This window comes from Copadichromis virginalis, linkage group LG11, assembly GCF_057382275.1.
Source record: "Copadichromis virginalis isolate Kocher_CV1m ecotype Utaka linkage group LG11, C_Virginalis_male_GT1.1, whole genome shotgun sequence".
NCBI lineage: Eukaryota > Metazoa > Chordata > Actinopteri > Cichliformes > Cichlidae > Copadichromis > Copadichromis virginalis.
Window position 1 is genome coordinate 27,291,391 of NC_140628.1, and position 22,417 is coordinate 27,313,807.

General features: G+C 35.8%; 1 protein-coding gene across 1 annotated transcript in view; it reads right to left on the reverse strand.

Moving 5' to 3' along the window:
• LOC146698894 (uncharacterized) overlaps positions 1–22,417 on the reverse strand; it is a 37,248-nt gene that overhangs the window by 13,494 nt on the left and 1,337 nt on the right. The window lies entirely within an intron of this gene.

The window sequence follows — 22,417 nt, forward strand, 5'->3', positions numbered from 1 at the left end:
GAGTGGCAGGCAGAGCTCGTTAAGCAGGCAGGTGTGAGCCTGGTTGCTATAGTGACTGCACCCAATGGCTCCATACACACGTACACAGACATGCGCCTCACTTTTGCTGCTTAAAATGAACAGAAAAGTCAGGCCGAAACAAATCGCTCCCAAATGAAAAGTATAGGTCGTATTGACAAAATTCTTTCACCGTGAGCGACAGCAATGTCTAGTCTACCTAATTCTCAGTTTTCATGCCTGTGGAGTTTAATATATGGACGTGGTGACAGTGTAAAAACACCATGCTCTTCTGATTTTCAAACCAACCTTCTGAGCCATTTTAACATTAGAGTCTATGGAAGAGTTGGAGGGAGGAGGCTGTGCATTGGTGACATTTATGAAAGAACCATAACACCTAGTACAATAGTAAACACATTGGATGAAAGAGGACAGCCATGGCTACGTTTTGAGGGTAAAGTCATACCTGTAGAGCAAACGCTGTGGACACAGCAGCAGTTTTAAAAAAGATTTTAAGATTAATTTTTTTGCTCCTCTCACTCTAGCAGTTGAGCTGCCTCACTCTAGCCCCAACATTCCGTCCCATACACACCCATTATAAACTCTGAAACGGGTGAAAAAACATCATGAAACTTAAACTGGAACTGAAGAAAAAGTATAATAGATATTGAAAAGATAAATACAAGTTGAATAGTTGAATGTCTTGTCTTCGTTTTAAAGTTTGAATGGTGGCTCTATGTCAATGTATGTGGAAGTAGTAAGAGTTTAAAAATGAGTAAGTTGAATGAGGATTTGAAGGGTCTCCCCATTGAAATACATTATAAATTTTTGTTGAATAAAGTTGAATAAAATTAAAAATATAAATGTTAAAAATATGAAAAATAGAAGCAGTGTTGTCCAAAAGAATAGGAATCTAACGGTGTTTGAATGTTTTTTCTAAGTTGAACGGTTTTGAAGTTATAGGATTACAAAAAACGTACGGAATAGATAAAATATAATAATAATAATAACTAGAAAGTGCATTTTCTGAAGAAACTGCAGTGTGAATGCTTGAATCTGAATGTATGCACTGAAATGAATTAATTGCTGAATTTTGAGTTAAAAATATTGAATGAAATAAAAACAAAAACAAAAAAAACAACCAAATTTAACCTGAAAACAAAGGTGCTGAACTGCTAAAAGCTGAAGGTTACACAGAAGCAGAAGTTGGAAAAAAGCTGAAAATGTTTTAAATGTAAATTAGAAAACCCTAAGAAATGAGAAAAGAACATTAGGGGTCAGAAAACATCTGAATGAATATTAAAAGGTCATATTCTTTGAATCACTGAATGACTCAAATGTGATCCCTCCACTTTGATCCACACAGTTTAAAAAGTTTAAATGCCTGAGCTTTGAAAGATACGGTGTTGGAAAGAGAACAATAATGGCGACAATTTGAGGGTAAAATGATGGCTGTAACACTGTGGACACAGCAGCAGTTGAAAGAGAAGTGCTTAAGATGAATCTTGGTACAGTGGCAGGCAGAGCTCGTTAAGCAGGCAGGTGTGAGCCTGGTTGCTATAGTGACCGCACCCAATGGCTCCATACACACGTACACAGACATGCGCCTCACTTTTGCTGCTTAAAATGAACAGAAAAGTCAGGCCGAAACAAATCGTTCCCAAATGAAAAGTAAAAGTCGTATTGACAAAATTCTTTCACCGTGAGTGACAGCAATGTCTAGTCTACTGAATTCTCAGTTTTCATGCCTGTGGAGTTTATTATATGGACGTGGTGACAGTGGAAAGACACCATGCTCTTCTGATTTTCAAACGAACCTTCTGAGCCATTTTAACATTAGAGTCTATGGAAGAGTTGGAGGGAGGAGGCTGTGCATTGGTGACATTTACGAAAGAACCATAACACCTAGGACAATAGTAAACACATTGGATGAAAGAGGACAGCGATGGCTACGTTTTGAGGGTAAAATCATACCTGTAGAGCAAACGCTACGGACACAGCAGCAGTTTTAAAAAAGATTTTATGATTAATTTTTTTGCTCCTCTCACTCTAGCAGTTGAGCTGCCTCACTCTAGCCCCAACATTCCGTCCCATACACACCCATTATAAACTCTGAAACGGGTGAAAAAACATCATGAAACTTAAACTGGAACTGAAGAAAAAGTATAATAGATATTGAAAAGATAAATACAAGTTGAATAGTTGAATGTCTTGTCTTCGTTTTAAAGTTTGAATGGTGGCTCTATGTCAATGTATGTGGAAGTAGTAAGAGTTTAAAAATGAGTAAGTTGAATGAGGATTTGAAGGGTCTCCCCATTGAAATACATTATAAATTTTTGTTGAATAAAGTTGAATAAAATTAAAAATATAAATGTTAAAAATATGAAATTTAGAAGCAGTGTTGTCCAAAAGAATAGGAATCTAACGGTGTTTGAATGGTTTTTCTAAGTTGAACGGTTTTGAAGTTATAGGATTACAAAAAACGTACGGAATAGATAAAATATAATAATAATAATAATAATAAAGATTCGAATAACAATACTGTGAATGCTTTTCAAGCATTCACACTAACTAGAAAGTGCATTTTCTGAAGAAACTGCAGTGTGAATGCTTGAATCTGAATGTATGCACTGAAATGAATTAATTGCTGAATTTTGAGTTAAAAATATTGAATGAGATTAAAAAAAAACAAAAAAAAAAAACGAATTTAACCTGAAAACAAAGGTGCTGAACTGCTAAAAGCTGAACGTTACACAGAAGAAGAAGTTGGAAAAAAACTGAAAATGTTTTAAATGTAAATTAGAAAACCCTAAGAAATGAGAAAAGAACATTTAGAGTCAGAAAACATCTGAATGAATATTAAAAGGTCATATTCTTTGAATCACTGAATGACTAAAATCTGATCCCTCTGCTTGGATCCACACAGTTTAAAAAATGTAAAAGTCTGAGCTTTGAAAAACAGTGTTGGAAAGAGAACAACGATGGCTACGTTTTGAGGGTAAAATGATGGCTTTAACACTGTGGACACAGCAGCAGTTGAAAGAGAAGTGTTTAAGATAAATCTTGGCAGAGTGGCAGGCAGAGCTCGTTAAGCAGGCAGGTGTGAGCCTGGTTGCTATAGTGACTGCACCCAATGGCTCCATACACACGTACACAGACATGCGCCTCACTTTTGCTGCTTAAAATGAACAGAAAAGTCAGGCCGAAACAAATCGCTCCCAAATGAAAAGTATAGGTCGTATTGACAAAATTCTTTCACCGTGAGCGACAGCAATGTCTAGTCTACCTAATTCTCAGTTTTCATGCCTGTGGAGTTTAATATATGGACGTGGTGACAGTGTAAAAACACCATGCTCTTCTGATTTTCAAACCAACCTTCTGAGCCATTTTAACATTAGAGTCTATGGAAGAGTTGGAGGGAGGAGGCTGTGCATTGGTGACATTTACGAAAGAACCATAACACCTAGGACAATAGTAAACACATTGGATGAAAGAGGACAGCGATGGCTACGTTTTGAGGGTAAAATCATACCTGTAGAGCAAACGCTGCGGACACAGCAGCAGTTTTAAAAAAGATTTTAAGATTAATTTTTTTGCTCCTCTCACTCTAGCAGTTGAGCTGCCTCACTCTAGCCCCAACATTCCGTCCCATACACACCCATTATAAACTCTGAAACGGGTGAAAAAACATCATGAAACTTAAACTGGAACTGAAGAAAAAGTATAATAGATATTGAAAAGATAAATACAAGTTGAATAGTTGAATGTCTTGTCTTCGTTTTAAAGTTTGAATGGTGGCTCTATGTGAACGTATGTTGAAGTAGTAAGAGTTTAAAAATGAGTAAGTTGAATGAGGATTTGAAGGGTCTCCCCATTGAAATACATTATAAATTTTTGTTGAATAAAGTTGAATAAAATTAAAAATATAAATGTTAAAAATATGAAAAATAGAAGCAGTGTTGTCCAAAAGAATAGGAATCTAACGGTGTTTGAATGTTTTTTCTAAGTTGAACGGTTTTGAAGTTATAGGATTACAAAAAACGTACGGAATAGATAAAATATAATAATAATAATAATAATAAAGATTCGAATAACAATACTGTGAATGCTTTTCAAGCATTCACACTAATAATAAAGATTCGAATAACAATACTGTGAATGCTTTTCAAGCATTCACACTAACTAGAAAGTGCATTTTCTGAAGAAACTGCAGTGTGAATGCTTGAATCTGAATGTATGCACTGAAATGAATTAATTGCTGAATTTTGAGTTAAAAATATTGAATGAAATAAAAAAAAAATCAAAAAATCAAATTTAACCTGAAAACAAAGGTGCTGAACTGCTAAAAGCTGAAGGTTACACAGAAGAAGAAGTTGGAAAAAAGCTGAAAATGCTTTAAATGTAAATTAGAAAAACCTAAGAAATGAGAAAAGAACATTTAGAGTCAGAAAACATCTGAATGAATATTAAAAGGTCATATTCTTTGAATCACTGAATGAAGAAAATGTGATCCCTCCACTTTGATCCACACAGTTTAAAAAGTTTAAATGCCTGAGCTTTGAAAGACACGGTGTTGGAAAGAGAACAATAATGGGGACAATTTGAGGGTAAAATGATGGCTGTAACACTGTGGACACAGCAGCAGTTGAAAGAGAAGTGTTTAAGATGAATCTTGGTACAGTGGCAGGCAGAGCTCGTTAAGCAGGCAGGTGTGAGCCTGGTTGCTATAGTGACCGCACCCAATGGCTCCATACACACGTACACAGACATGCGCCTCACTTTTGCTGCTTAAAATGAACAGAAAAGTCAGGCCGAAACAAATCGTTCCCAAATGAAAAGTAAAAGTCGTATTGACAAAATTCTTTCACCGTGAGCGACAGCAGCTTCTAGTCTACTGAATTCTCAGTTTTCATGCCTGTGGAGTTTATTATATGGACGTGGTGACAGTGGAAAGACACCATGCTCTTCTGATTTTCAAACCAACCTTCTGAGCCATTTTAACATTAGAGTCTATGGAAGAGTTGGAGGGAGGAGGCTGTGCATTGGTGACATTTATGAAAGAACCATAACACCTAGTACAATAGTAAACACATTGGATGAAAGAGGACAGCGATGGCTACATTTTGAGGGTAAAATCATACCTGTAGAGCAAACGCTGCGGACACAGCAGCAGTTTTAAAAAAGATTTTAAGATTAATTTTTTTGCTCCTCTCACTCTAGCAGTTGAGCTGCCTCACTCTAGCCCCAACATTCCGTCCCATACACACCCATTATAAACTCTGAAACGGGTGAAAAAACATCATGAAACTTAAACTGGAACTGAAGAAAAAGTATAATAGATATTGAAAAGATAAATACAAGTTGAATAGTTGAATGTCTTGTCTTCGTTTTAAAGTTTGAATGGTGGCTCTATGTCAATGTATGTGGAAGTAGTAAGAGTTTAAAAATGAGTAAGTTGAATGAGAATTTGAAGGGTCTCCCCATTGAAATACATGGGAAATTTTTGTTGAATAAAGTTGAATAAAATTAAAAATATAAATGTTAAAAATGAGAAAAATAGAAGCAGTCATGTCCAAAATAATAGGAATCTAACGATGTTTGAATGGTTTTTCTAAGTTGAACGGTTTTGAAGGAGTAGGCTTTCAAAAAACGTACGGAATAAGAAAATATAACTAGAAAGTGCATTTTCTGAAGAAACTGCAGTGTGAATGCTTGAATCTGAATGTATGCACTGAAATGAATTAATTACTGAATTTAAGTTAAAAATCTTGAATGAGATAAAAAAAAAAAACCCTGAATTTAACCTGAAAACAACAGTGCTGAACTGCTAAAAGCTGAAGGTTACACAGAAGAAGAAGTTGGAAAAAAGCTGAAAATGTTTTAATTGTAAATTAGAAAACCCTAAGAAATGAGAAAAGAACATTTAGAGTCAGAAAACATCTGAAAGAATATTAAAAGGTCATATTCTTTGAATCACTGAATGAAGAAAATGTGATCCCTCCACTTGGACCCACACAGTTTAAAAAGTTTACATCTCTGAGCTTTGAAAGACAAGATGTTGGAAAGAGAACAATAATGGCGACAATTTGAGGGTAAAATGATGGCTTTAGAGCAAACACTGTGGACACAGCAGCAGTTGAAAGAGAAGTGCTTAAGATGAATCTTGGTACAGTGGCAGGCAGAGCTCGTTAAGCAGGCAGGTGTGAGCCTGGTTGCTATAGTGACCGCACCCAATGGCTCCATACACACGTACACAGACATGCGCCTCACTTTTGCTGCTTAAAATGAACAGAAAAGTCAGGCCGAAACAAATCGTTCCCAAATGAAAAGTAAAAGTCGTACTGACAAAATTCTTTCACCGTGAGCGACAGCCAAGTCTAGTCTACCAAATTCTCAGTTTTCATGCCTGTGGAGTTTATTATATGGACGTGGTGACAGTGTAAAGACACCATGCTCTTCTGATTTTCAAACGAACCTTCTGAGCCATTTTAACATTAGAGTCTATGGAAGAGTTGGAGGGAGGAGGCTGTGCATTGGTGACATTTATGAAAGAACCGTAACACCTAGGACAATAGTAAACACATTGGATGAAAGAGGACAGCCATGGCTACGTTTTGAGGGTAAAATCATACCTGTAGAGCAAATGCTGTGGACACAGCAGCAGTTTTAAAAAAGATTTTAAGATTAATTTTTTTGCTCCTCTCACTCTAGCAGTTGAGCTGTCTCACTCTAGCCCCAACATTCCGTCCCATACACACCCATTATAAACTCTGAAACGGGTGAAAAAACATCATGAAACTTAAACTGGAACTGAAGAAAAAGTATAATAGATATTGAAAAGATAAATACAAGTTGAATAGTTGAATGTCTTGTCTTCGTTTTAAAGTTTGAATGGTGGCTCTATGTCAACGTATGTTGAAGTAGTAAGAGTTTAAAAATGAGTAAGTTGAATGAGGATTTGAAGGGTCTCCCCATTGAAATACATGGGAAATTTTTGTTGAAAAAAGTTGAATAAAATTAAAAATATAAATGTTAAAAATGAGAAAAATAGAAGCAGTGTTGTCCAAAAGAATAGGAATCTAACGGTGTTTGAATGGTTTTTCTAAGTTGAACGGTTTTGAAGGAGTAGGCTTTCAAAAAACGTACGGAATAGATAATAATAAAATAGAACTAGAAAGTGCATTTTCTGAAGAAACTGCAGTGTGAATGCTTGAATCTGAATGTATGCACTGAAATGAATTAATTGCTGAATTTTGAGTTAAAAATATTGAATGAGATTAAAAAAAAACAAAAAAAAAAAACGAATTTAACCTGAAAACAAAGGTGCTGAACTGCTAAAAGCTGAAGGTTACACAGAAGAAGGAGTTGGAAAAAAACTGAAAATGTTTTAAATGTAAATTAGAAAACCCTAAGAAATGAGAAAAGAACATTTAGAGTCAGAAAACATCTGAATGAATATTAAAAGGTCATATTCTTTGAATCACTGAATGACTAAAATGTGATCCCTCCACTTTGATCCACACAGTTTAAAAAGTTTAAATGCCTGAGCTTTGAAAGATACAGTGTTGGAAAGAGAACAATAATGGCGACAATTTGAGGGTAAAATGATGGCTGTAACACTGTGGACACAGCAGCAGTTGAAAGAGAAGTGCTAAAGATGAATCTTGGTACAGTGGCAGGCAGAGCTCGTTAAGCAGGCAGGTGTGAGCCTGGTTGCTATAGTGACCGCACCCAATGGCTCCATACACACGTACACAGACATGCGCCTCACTTTTGCTCCTTAAAATGAACAGAAAAGTCAGGCCGAAACAAATCGTTCCCAAATGAAAAGTACATGTCGTACTGACAAAATTCTTTCACCGTAAGCGACAGCCATGTCTAGTCTACCAAATTCTCAGTTTTCATGCCTGTGGAGTTTATTATATGGACGTGGTGACAGTGGAAAGACACCATGCTCTTCTGATTTTCAAACGAACCTTCTGAGCCATTTTAACATTAGAGTCTATGGAAGAGTTGGAAGGAGGAGGCTGTGCATTGGTGACATTTATGAAAGAACCGTAACACCTAGGACAATAGTAAACACATTGGATGAAAGAGGACAGCCATGGCTACGTTTTGAGGGTAAAATCATACCTGTAGAGCAAACGCTGAGGACACAGCAGCAGTTTTAAAAAAGATTTTAAGATTAATTTTTTTGCTCCTCTCACTCTAGCAGTTGAGCTGCCTCACTCTAGCCCCAACATTCCGTCCCATACACACCCATTATAAACTCTGAAACGGGTGAAAAAACATCATGAAACTTAAACTGGAACTGAAGAAAAAGTATAATAGATATTGAAAAGATAAATACAAGTTGAATAGTTGAATGTCTTGTCTTCGTTTTAAAGTTTGAATGGTGGCTCTATGTGAACGTATGTTGAAGTAGTAAGAGTTTAAAAATGAGTAAGTTGAATGAGAATTTGAAGGGTCTCCCCATTGAAATACATGGGAAATTTTTGTTGAATAAAGTTGAATAAAATTAAAAATATAAATGTTAAAAATGAGAAAAATAGAAGCAATGTTGTCCAAAATAATAGGAATCTAACGATGTTTGAATGGTTTTTCTAAGTTGAACGGTTTTGAAGGAGTAGGCTTTCAAAAAACGTACGGAAAAATAAAATATAACTAGAAAGTGCATTTTCTGAAGAAACTGCAGTGTGAATGCTTGAATCTGAATGTATGCACTGAAATGAATTAATTACTGAATTTAAGTTAAAAATCTTGAATGAGATAAAAAAAAAAAAAACGAATTTAACCTGAAAACAACAGTGCTGAACTGCTAAAAGCTGAAGGTTACACAGAAGAAGAAGTTGGAAAAAAGCTGAAAATGTTTTAATTGTAAATTAGAAAAACCTAAGAAATGAGAAAAGAACATTTAGAGTCAGAAAACATCTGAAAGAATATTAAAAGGTCATATTCTTTGAATCACTGAATGACTAAAATGTGATCCCTCCACTTGGACCCACACAGTTTAAAAAGTTTACATCTCTGAGCTTTGAAAGACAAGATGTTGGAAAAAGAACAACGATGGCGACGTTTTGAGGGTAAAATGATGGCTTTAACACTGTGGACACAGCAGCAGTTGAAAGAGAAGTGTTTAAGGTGAATCTTGGCAGAGTGAGAGAGAGAGCTCGTTAAGCAGGCAGGTGTGAGCCTGGTTGCTATAGTGACCGCACCCAATGGCTCCATACACACGTACACAGACATGCGCCTCACTTTTGCTGCTTAAAATGAACAGAAAAGTCAGGCCGAAACAAATCGTTCCCAAATGAAAAGTAAAAGTCGTATTGACAAAATTCTTTCACCGTGAGCGACAGCAGCTTCTAGTCTACTGAATTCTCAGTTTTCATGCCTGTGGAGTTTATTATATGGACGTGGTGACAGTGGAAAGACACCATGCTCTTCTGATTTTCAAACGAACCTTCTGAGCCATTTTAACATTAGAGTCTATGGAAGAGTTGGAGAGAGGAGGCTGTGCATTGGTGACATTTATGAAAGAACCATAACACCTAGTACAATAGTAAACACATTGGATGAAAGAGGACAGCCATGGCTACGTTTTGAGGGTAAAATCATACCTGTAGAGCAAACGCTGCGGACACAGCAGCAGTTTTAAAAAAGATTTTAAGATTAATTTTTTTGCTCCTCTCACTCTAGCAGTTGAGCTGCCTCACTCTAGCCCCAACATTCCGTCCCATACACACCCATTATAAACTCTGAAACGGGTGAAAAAACATCATGAAACTTAAACTGGAACTGAAGAAAAAGTATAATAGATATTGAAAAGATAAATACAAGTTGAATAGTTGAATGTCTTGTCTTCGTTTTAAAGTTTGAATGGTGGCTCTATGTCAACGTATGTTGAAGTAGTAAGAATTTAAAAATGAGTAAGTTGAATGAGAATTTGAAGGGTCTCCCCATTGAAATACATGGGAAATTTTTGTTGAATAAAGTTGAATAAAATTAAAAATATAAATGTTAAAAATGAGAAAAATAGAAGCAATGTTGTCCAAAATAATAGGAATCTAACGATGTTTGAATGGTTTTTCTAAGTTGAACGGTTTTGAAGGAGTAGGCTTTCAAAAAACGTACGGAAAAATAAAATATAATAATAATAATAAAGATTAGAATAACAATACTGTGAATGCTTTTCAAGCATTCACACTAATAAAGATTAGAAGAACAATACTGTGAATGCTTTTCAAGCATTCACACTAATAATAAAGATTAGAAGAACAATACTGTGAATGCTTTTCAAGCATTCACACTAATAATAATAACTAGAAAGTGCATTTTCTGAAGAAACTGCAGTGTGAATGCTTGAATCTGAATGTATGCACTGAAATGAATTAATTGCTGAATTTTGAGTTAAAAATATTGAATGAGATAAAAAAACACAAACAAAAAAAAACGAATTCAACCTGAAAACAAAGGTGCTGAACTGCTAAAAGCTGAAGGTTACACAGAAGAAGAAGTTGGAAAAAAGCTGAAAATGTTTTAATTGTAAATTAGAAAAACCTAAGAAATGAGAAAAGAACATTTAGAGTCAGAAAACATCTGAAAGAATATTAAAAGGTCATATTCTTTGAATCACTGAATGACTAAAATGTGATCCCTCCACTTGGACCCACACAGTTTAAAAAGTTTACATCTCTGAGCTTTGAAAGACAAGATGTTGGAAAAAGAACAACGATGGCGACGTTTTGAGGGTAAAATGATGGCTTTAACACTGTGGACACAGCAGCAGTTGAAAGAGAAGTGTTTAAGATGAATCTTGGTACAGTGGCAGAGAGAGCTCGTTAAGCAGGCAGGTGTGAGCCTGGTTGCTATAGTGACCGCACCCAATGGCTCCATACACACGCACACAGACATGCACCTCACTTTTGCTGCTTAAAATGAACAGAAAAGTCAGGCCGAAACAAATCGCTCCCAAATGAAAAGTAAAAGTCGTATTGACAAAATTCTTTCACCGTGAGCGACAGCAATGTCTAGTCTACCTAATTCTCAGTTTTCATGCCTGTGGAGCTTATTATATGGACGTGGTGACAGTGGAAAGACACCATGCTCTTCTGATTTTCAAACGAACCTTCTGAGCCATTTTAACATTAGAGTCTATGGAAGAGTTGGAAGGAGGAGGCTGTGCATTGGTGACATTTATGAAAGAACCGTAACACCTAGGACAATAGTAAACACATTGGATGAAAGAGGACAGCCATGGCTACGTTTTGAGGGTAAAATGATGGCTGTAGAGCAAACGCTGTGGACACAGCAGCAGTTTTAAAAAAGATTTTAAGATTAATTTTTTTGCTCCTCTCACTCTAGCAGTTGAGCTGTCTCACTCTAGCCCCAACATTCCGTCCCATACACACCCATTATAAACTCTGAAACGGCTGAAAAAACATCATGAAACTTAAACTGGAACTGAAGAAAAAGTATAATAGATATTGAAAAGATAAATACAAGTTGAATAGTTGAATGTCTTGTCTTCGTTTTAAAGTTTGAATGGTGGCTCTATGTCAATGTATGTGGAAGTAGTAAGAGTTTAAAAATGAGTAAGTTGAATGAGAATTTGAAGGGTCTCCCCATTGAAATACATTATAAATTTTTGTTGAATAAAGTTGAATAAAATTAAAAATATAAATGTTAAAAATGAGAAAAATAGAAGCAATGTTGTCCAAAAGAATAGGAATCTAACGATGTTTGAATGGTTTTTCTAAGTTGAACGGTTTTGAAGGAGTAGGCTTTCAAAAAACGTACGGAAAAATAATAAAATATAATAATAACTAGAAAAATTTGCATTTCCTGCGAAAATGCAGTGTGGATGCTTAAAGCTGAAGCTGTATGCAAAAAGTAGCTGAAAAAGCTGAAAAGTTGCAGAAATTGTAAAAACTTTGCAGAAGCAAAAGAAGTTTGCTAAAATGGAATAACTTAGCAGAACTGCAATATCTTAGAGGAAACATAATACTTGGCAGAAATAGCATAGCAGAATTTAGCAGAAATATTGTAACTTACCAGAAACATGATAACTTCTCAAAAATACAAGAATTTAGGAGAAATAGTATAAGATAACAGAAAGAATATATTTAGCCAAAAATACTTAAACATTACAGAAACACTATGATTTAGAAAAATAGTACAACAGAGCAGAAATATTGTGATTTACCAGAGACACCGTGATGAACTATGAATATTGTAATTTTAAATTGAGACTATGTTTTAGCACAAATATTATAATTTGGCAGAAATACTATAATTTAGCAGAAATACTATATTAAGCACAAATCCTATAAAAAGCAGAAATGGTATGATTAAGCATAAATACTACATTTAGTAGAAATACTTTGTTTTAGCACAAATCCCATAAAAAGCAGAAATACTGTACTATGATTTAGTAGAAAAACTATAATTAATCAGAAATACTAAATTTAGCAGAAATACTATATTAAGCACAAATACTATGAAAAGCAGAAATTAAGCATAAATACTACATTTAGCAGAAATACTATATTAAGCACAAATCCTATAAAAGCAGAAATAGTATATTAAGCACAAACTTATAAAATAGCAGAAATAGTATGATTTAGCACAATAGTAATAAGTTAAACAGAAAAATTGGAAAAGCAAAATGGACAGCTGAAAAAATGCTGAACATGCTGAGGGTCCCTCAAATATACTTGTTAAATGACAAAAATCTGCAAAAAAAATTATTACAGCCACACAATCACAAATATGTACACATGAGGAAACACACATGCACAGAGAGACCCACACACAAGATCCAATTCAGTCAACCAGTCTAAATATATTGAATTTAAATCTTAGAATGAGATCATCCCATTAAAAGCCTCTCTCTCTCTCTCTCTCTCTCTCTCTCTCTCTGTCACACACACACACACACACACACACACACACACACACACACACACACACACACACACACACACACACAGGGAGAGAGAAGTAAGTTTCTAGGTCAGCCTGGGAGCTGCTGAATTTGAATCCACCAATCAGAGAGGCTGTGCACTTTTCCCCACCAAAACAGGTGCATCTGTTTACACACGCAGCAGCACAGAGAGACACAGGATTTTTGCAGTCTATTTCTCATAGTGACGACTCCCCTCAAACAAATGACCGTAATTTCCTAACCGTAGGGGCTAGAACGGTCATTCTTACACCGTTTTGTTCAGAAGAGATGGGGGAATCTTCAAGTGTTGACAATTTAATATTAAAATATGAATTTTTAGAGATATATGACATGGATGACTTGTTGACTTAGAAGCCACGAATTCCCCAATATGCAAATTTGAATGCCTGAGACCACATATGTGATTGGCTGGCTGGGAAGCCGTGCAGGCCCTGATTTGTGGATTTGAATTCCTCAGCCCTCAGATATGATTGGCTGGCTTAGAAGCCACGAAGGCCCCAATATGCAAATTTGAATGCCTCAGGACACTTATTTGATTGGCTGGGAAACTGTGCAGGCCCTGATTTGAAAATTTGAATGTCTCAGTCCTCACAGAGGATTGGCTGCCTGGGGACCTGGCAGAAATATATAGAAATACTATTATTAAGCATAAATACTACATTTAGTAGAAATACTATGTTTTAGCACAAATATTATAAAAAGAAGAAAAACTATAATTTAGCAGAAATACTATATTAAGCACAAATCCTATAAAAAGCAGAAATACTATAATTTAGAACAAATAGTATAAAAAGCAGAAATACTATAATTTAGCAGAAATACTATGTTAAGCACAAATCCTATAAAAAGCAGAAATACTATAATTTAGCAGAAATACTATGTTAGGCACAAATCCTATAAAAAGCAGAAATACTATAATTTAGCAGAAATACTATATTAGGCATAAATCCTATGAAAAGCAGAAATAGTATGATTTAGCAGAAATACTGTATTTAGCACAAGTACCGAAAAGTACCAGAAATACTATGATTTAGCAGAATAGTAATAACTTATTGAAACACAAATGCACAGAGGGACACACAAACACAGGCTCTAATCCAGTCAACCAGTCTAACTATGTTCAATTTAAATCCTACAATGACATGCTGTCAAATAAGGGCAGGGTCCTCTCTCTCCCACTAAACACACACACACACACACACACACACACACACACACACACACACACACACAGGGAGAGAGGACTAAGTTTCTAGGTCAGCCTGGGAGCTGCTGAATTTGAATCCACCAATCAGAGAGGCTGTTTACGTTTTCCCGCCAAAACAGGTGCCTCTTTTTACACACGCAGCACAGAGACATAGACCTGCTTCTTTCAGTTTATTTCACATAGTGAGGATTCCCCTCAAACAAATGACCATAATTTCCTAACCATAGGGGCTAGAGCGGTCATTCTTACACCGTTTTGTTCAGAAGAGATGGGGGAATCTTCAAGTGTTGACAATTTATCATTAAAATATGAATTTTTAGAGATATATGACATGGATGACTTGTTGACTTAGAAGCCACGAATTCCCCAATATGCAAATTTGAATACCTGGAGCCCACATACATGATTGGCTGGCTGGGAAGCTGTGCAGGCCCTGATTTGTGGATTTGAATTCCTCAGCCCTCAGATATGATTGGCTGGCTTAGAAGCCATGAAGGCCCCAATATGCAAATTTGAATGCCTCAGGACACATATATGATTGGCTGGGAAGCCGTGCAGGCCCTGATTTGAAAATTTGAATTTCTCAGTCCTCACAGAGGATTGGCTGCCTGGGGACCTGGCAGATATATATATAGAAATACTATGATTAAGCATAAATACTACATTTAGTAGAAATACTATGTTTTAGCACAAATACTATAAAAAGCAGAAATACTATAATTTAGCAGAAATACTATATTAAGCACAAATCCTATAAAAAGCAGAAATAGGATGATTAAGCATAAACACTACATTTAGCAGAAATACTATGTTTGAGCAAAAATCCTATAAAAAGCAGAAATACTATATTAGGCACAAATCCCATAAAAAGCAGAAATAGTATGATTAAGCATAAATACTACATTTAGTAGAAATACTATGTTTTAGCACAAATAGTATAAAAAGCAGAAATATTGTAATTTAGCAGAAATACTATATTAGGCACAAATCTTATAAAATAGCAGAAATAGTATTATTTAGCACAATAGTAATAAGTTAAACAGAAAAATTGGAAAAGCAAAATGGACAGCTGAAAAAATGCTGAACATGCTGAGGGTCCCTCAAATATACTTGTTAAATGAAAAAATCAGCAAAAAAATGCACAGGGAGAGAGAAGTAAGTTTCTAGGTCAGCCTGGGAGCTGCTGAATTTGAATCCACCAATCAGAGAGCCTGTGTACTTTTTCCCGCCAAAACATGTGCCTCTTTTTACACACGCAGCACAGAGAGGCACAGGATTATTGCAGCCTATTTCTCATAGTGAGGACTCCCCTCAAACAAATGACCATAATTTCCAAACCGTAGGGGCTAGAGCGGTCATTCTTACACCGTTTTGTTCAGAAGAGATGGGGGAATCTTCCAGTGTTTACAATTTATCATTAAAATATGAATTATTAAAGATATTTGACTTCTAATGCACCATAACTGAGTAGAGCGAAGCAAAAACTGCCTTGACTTGCCCTCAAACAACGCTTTGTGACTTGAAATCTATTTGGAGTATCGATATCATTCTTTCACCGTAAGAGACAGCAGGCTTTGGTGAACAATCATGGAAATTTTCAGGTCTCTGTGGAAATCCAACAAAAAGTTATGACGAGAGAAAAAAGTGGTTCATTTCCACAGTTTGAAATCTGAAGAAATCTGAGCGAAGGACGAATTTCCTACCCTCAAACAAGTCCAACTCATTTCAGAACGGTAATAGGTGAGAAAGAAATTCTTGAATTGTGAGCGTCAGGGGTGTCTGAAGATATTCGGGGACAAGCCTCATGTCTTAACTTTGCTTCGTTAAGGAGATATGACGATTCGAATATGCCTCTCATTACAGAAATCCAGCGGTGATTTTGAACAAGCTCTCCATTCACTTTATATGGAGAGTTTTCTGACCTTGTGTTAGTCTGAGGAGATTTGCAAAAATTCTATAAATCCCACAACAATGATGGTGACATTTTCTGAAAGCCAGCAAAAATACCTACGTTTTGATGTATAATTTGTGGAAGTTGAGTGAAAATTGAGCAAGTAGCAGGAAGTTGTTCGGACATGAAGTGAAAATTGCAAAACCTTCAGTGGCACACTGGAAGCCAAGAGCATAGCAACCATAACAACACATGTATTTTGTGAAAAATCACAATTTTGCAACTCAAAACTTTAAGAGGCATAAAAGTAAAACAGTAAAAGATTTGAAAAAGCTGAATCATACCTGAATAGCCCAATAATTTGTGAACATTTTAAAGTTTGAATGGTTGTTCTAGGTGAAAATATGAGGAAGTAGTTAAGTTTCAAAAACAAGCAAATTTTAGCAGAATTGCTGAAGTTTCCCATTCATTTCAATGGGACAAATTAAAGGAAAAAAGCTTAATATTTTAAAAAGTATAATAGTTAAAAATAGCAAAAATCGTAGCAGGAATTAGCAAAAATAGCTGAATAGTTTAAAATTTGAACGGTGAAAATCGGCTGAAAATTGTGGAAGTAGTTTAACGGCGAAAAGTGTACGGAAGCAACTAGAATAATAACTAGAAAGTGCATTTTCTGAAGAAACTGCAGTGTGAATGCTTGAATCTGAATGTATGCACTGAAATGAATTAATTTCTGAATTTTGAGTTAAAAATTTTGAATGAGATAAAAAAAAACAAAAAAAAACCTGAATTTAACCTGAAAACAACAGTGCTGAACTGCTAAAAGCTGAAGGTTACACAGAAGAAGAAGTTGGAAAAAAGCTGAAAATGTTTTAATTGTAAATTAGAAAAACCTAAGAAATGAGAAAAGAACATTTAGAGTCAGAAAACATCTGAAAGAATATTAAAAGGTCATATTCTTTGAATCACTGAATGACTAAAATGTGATCCCTCCACTTGGACCCACACAGTTTAAAAAGTTTACATCTCTGAGCTTTGAAAGACAAGATGTTGGAAAAAGAACAACGATGGCGACGTTTTGAGGGTAAAATGATGGCTTTAACACTGTGGACACAGCAGCAGTTGAAAGAGAAGTGTTTAAGATGAATTTTGGCAGAGTGGCAGAGAGAGCTCGTTAAGCAGGCAGGTGTGAGCCTGGTTGCTATAGTGACCGCACCCAATGGCTCCATACACACGTACACAGACATGCACCTCACTTTTGCTGCTTAAAATGAACAGAAAAGTCAGGCCGAAACAAATCGCTCCCAAATGAAAAGTAAAAGTCGTATTGACAAAATTCTTTCACTGTGAGCGACAGCAATGTCTAGTCTACCTAATTCTCAGTTTTCATGCCTGTGGAGCTTATTATATGGACGTGGTGACAGTGGAAAGACACCATGCTCTTCTGATTTTCAAACGAACCTTCTGAGCCATTTTAACATTAGAGTCTATGGAAGAGTTGGAGGGAGGAGGCTGTGCATTGGTGACATTTATGAAAGAACCATAACACCTAGTACAATAGTAAACACATTGGATGAAAGAGGACAGCCATGGCTACGTTTTGAGGGTAAAATCATACCTGTAGAGCAAACGCTGCGGACACAGCAGCAGTTTTAAAAAAGATTTTAAGATAAATTTTTTTGCTCCTCTCACTCTAGCAGTTGAGCTGTCTCACTCTAGCCCCAACATTCCGTCCCATACACACCCATTATAAACTCTGAAACGGGTGAAAAAACATCATGAAACTTAAACTGGAACTGAAGAAAAAGTATAATAGATATTGAAAAGATAAATACAAGTTGAATAGTTGAATGTCTTGTCTTCGTTTTAAAGTTTGAATGGTGGCTCTATGTGAACGTATGTTGAAGTAGTAAGAGTTTAAAAATGAGTAAGTTGAATGAGAATTTGAAGGGTCTCCCCATTGAAATACATGGGAAATTTTTGTTGAATAAAGTTGAATAAAATTAAAAATATAAATGTTAAAAATGAGAAAAGTAGAAGCACACCATTCCAAAAGAAGAGGAATCTAATGGTGTTTGAATGGTTTTTCTAAGTTGAACGGTTTTGAAGGAGATAGTCGGCGAAAAACGTACGGAATAGGAAAAAATAACTAGAAAGTGCATTTTCTGAAGAAACTGCAGTGTGAATGCTTGAATCTGAATGTATGCACTGAAATGAATTAATTACTGAATTTAAGTTAAAAATCTTGAATGAGATAAAAAAAAAAACCCGAATTTAACCTGAAAACAAAAGTGCTGAACTGCTAAAAGCTGAAGGTTACACAGAAGAAGTTGGAAAAAAGCTGAAAATGTTTTAATTGTAAATTAGAAAAACCTAAGAAATGAGAAAATAACTTTTAGAGTCAGAAAACATATGAAAGACTATTAAAAGGTCATATTCTTTGAATCACTGAATGACTCAAATGTGATCCCTCCACTTTGATCCACACAGTTTAAAAAGTTTAAATGCCTGAGCTTTGAAAGATACGGTGTTAGAAAGAGAACAATAATGGCGACAATTTGAGGGTAAAATGATGGCTGTAACACTGTGGACACAGCAGCAGTTGAAAGAGAAGTGCTTAAGATGAATCTTGGCACAGTGGCAGGCAGAGCTCGTTAAGCAGGCAGGTGTGAGCCTGGTTGCTATAGTGACCGCACCCAATGGCTCCATACACACGTACACAGACATGCGCCTCACTTTTGCTGCTTAAAATGAACAGAAAAGTCAGGCCGAAACAAATCGTTCCCAAATGAAAAGTAAAAGTCGTATTGACAAAATTCTTTCACCGTGAGCGACAGCAGCTTCTAGTCTACCTAATTCTCAGTTTTCATGTCTGTGGAGTTTATTATATGGACGTGGTGACAGTGTAAAAACACCATGCTCTTCGCATTTTCAAACCAACCTTCTGAGCCGTTTTAACATTAGAGTCTATGGAAGAGTTGGAGGGAGGAGGCTGTGCATTGGTGACATTTACGAAAGAACCATAACACCTAGGACAATAGTAAACACATTGGATGAAAGAGGACAGCGATGGCTACGTTTTGAGGGTAAAATCATACCTGTAGAGCAAACGCTGCGGACACAGCAGCAGTTTTAAAAAAGATTTTAAGATTAATTTTTTTGCTCCTCTCACTCTAGCAGTTGAGCTGCCTCACTCTAGCCCCAACATTCCGTCCCATACACACCCATTATAAACTCTGAAACGGGTGAAAAAACATCATGAAACTTAAACTGGAACTGAAGAAAAAGTATAATAGATATTGAAAAGATAAATACAAGTTGAATAGTTGAATGTCTTGTCTTCGTTTTAAAGTTTGAATGGTGGCTCTATGTCAATGTATGTGGAAGTAGTAAGAGTTTAAAAATGAGTAAGTTGAATGAGGATTTGAAGGGTCTCCCCATTGAAATACATTATAAATTTTTGTTGAATAAAGTTGAATAAAATTAAAAATATAAATGTTAAAAATATGAAAAATAGAAGCAGTGTTGTCCAAAAGAATAGGAATCTAACGGTGTTTGAATGGTTTTTCTAAGTTGAACGGTTTTGAAGTTATAGGATTACAAAAAACGTACGGAATAGATAAAATATAATAATAACTAGAAAGTGCATTTTCTGAAGAAACTGCAGTGTGAATGCTTGAATCTGAATGTATGCACTGAAATGAATTAATTGCTGAATTTTAAGTTAAAAATTTTGAATGAGATGAAAAATACAGAAATTTGTACCCGGAAAAAAAAGTGCTGAACTGCTAAAAGCTGAAAACCACACAGAAGAAGTTGGAAAATAGCTGATAATGTTTCAAATGTAAAAGAGAAAAATCTAAGAAATGAGAAAAGTAATTTAGACTAAAAACAAAAAAGAAAACATCTGAAGGAATATTAAAAGGTCATATTCTTTGAATCACTGAATGACTCAAATGTTATCCCTCCACTTTGATCCACACAGTTTAAAAAGTTTAAATGTCTGAGCTTTGAAAGACACAGTGTTGGGAAGAGAACAATGATGGCGACGTTTTGAGGGTAAAATGATGGCTGTAACACTCTGGACACAGCAGCAGTTGAAAGAGAAGTGTTTAAGATGAATCTTGGCACAGAGTGAGAGAGAGCTCGTTAAGCAGGCAGGTGTGAGCCTGGTTGCTATAGTGACCGCACCCAATGGCTCCATACACACGACACAGACATGCGCCTCACTTTTGCTGCTTAAAATGAACAGAAAAGTCAGGCCGAAACAAATCGTTCCCATATGAAAAGTACAAGTCGTATTGACGAAATTCTTTCACCGTGAGCGACAGCAGCTTCTAGTCTACTGAATTCTCAGTTTTCATGCCTGTGGAGTTTATTATATGGACGTGGTGACAGTGTAAAGACACCATGCTCTTCTGATTTTCAAACGAACCTTCTGAGCCATTTTAACATTAGAGTCTATGGAAGAGTTGGAGGGAGGAGGCTGTGCATTGGTGACATTTATGAAAGAACCATAACACCTAGGACAATAGTAAACACATTGGATGAAAGAGGACAGCGATGGCTACGTTTTGAGGGTAAAATCATACCTGTAGAGCAAACGCTGCGGACACAGCAGCAGTTTTAAAAAAGATTTTAAGATTAATTTTTTTGCTCCTCTCACTCTAGCAGTTGAGCTGCCTCACTCTAGCCCCAACATTCCGTCCCATACACACCCATTATAAACTCTGAAACGGGTGAAAAAACATCATGAAACTTAAACTGGAACTGAAGAAAAAGTATAATAGATATTGAAAAGATAAATACAAGTTGAATAGTTGAATGTCTTGTCTTCGTTTTAAAGTTTGAATGGTGGCTCTATGTCAATGTATGTGGAAGTAGTAAGAGTTTAAAAATGAGTAAGTTGAATGAGGATTTGAAGGGTCTCCCCATTGAAATACATTATAAATTTTTATTGAATAAAGTTGAATAAAATTAAAAATATAAATGTTAAAAATATGAAAAATAGAAGCAGTGTTGTCCAAAAGAATAGGAATCTAACGGTGTTTGAATGGTTTTTCTAAGTTGAACGGTTTTGAAGGAGTAGGCTTACAAAAAACGTACGGAATACAGAATAAAATATAATAATAATAAAGATTAGAATAACAATACTGTGAATGCTTTTCAAGCATTCACACTAATAATAACTAGAAAGTGCATTTTCTGAAGAAACTGCAGTGTGAATGCTTGAATCTGAATGTATGCACTGAAATGAATTAATTACTGAATTTAAGTTAAAAATCTTGAATGAGATAAAAAAAAACCCGAATTTAACCTGAAAACAAAAGTGCTGAACTGCTAAAAGCTGAAGGTTACACAGAAGAAGAAGTTGGAAAAAAGCTGAAAATGTTTTAATTGCAAATTAGAAAAACCTAAGAAATGAGAAAAGAACATTTAGAGTCAGAAAACATCTGAAAGAATATTAAAAGGTCATATTCTTTGAATCACTGAATGACTAAAATGTGATCCCTCCACTTGGATCCACACAGTTTAAAAAGTTTAAATGTCTGAGCTTTGAAAGACAAGATGTTGGAAAGAGAACAACGATGGCGACGTTTTGAGGGTAAAATGATGGCTGTAACACTGTGGACACAGCAGCAGTTGAAAGAGAAGTGCTAAAGATGAATCTTGGTACAGTGGCAGGCAGAGCTCGTTAAGCAGGCAGGTGTGAGCCTGGTTGCTATAGTGACTGCACCCAATGGCTCCATACACACGTACACAGACATGCGCCTCACTTTTGCTGCTTAAAATGAACAGAAAAGTCAGGCCGAAACAAATCGCTCCCAAATGAAAAGTATAGGTCGTATTGACGAAATTCTTTCACCGTGAGCGGCAGCAATGTCTAGTCTACCTAATTCTCAGTTTTCATGCCTGTGGAGTTTATTATATGGACGTGGTGACAGTGTAAAAACACCATGCTCTTCTGATTTTCAAACCAACCTTCTGAGCCGTTTTAACATTAGAGTCTATGGAAGAGTTGGAGGGAGGAGGCTGTGCATTGGTGACATTTATGAAAGAACCATAACACCTAGTACAATAGTAAACACATTGGATGAAAGAGGACAGCGATGGCTACGTTTTGAGGGTAAAATCATACCTGTAGAGCAAACGCTGCGGACACAGCAGCAGTTTTAAAAAAGATTTTAAGATTAATTTTTTTGCTCCTCTCACTCTAGCAGTTGAGCTGCCTCACTCTAGCCCCAACATTCCGTCCCATACACACCCATTATAAACTCTGAAACGGCTGAAAAAACATCATGAAACTTAAACTGGAACTGAAGAAAAAGTATAATAGATATTGAAAAGATAAATACAA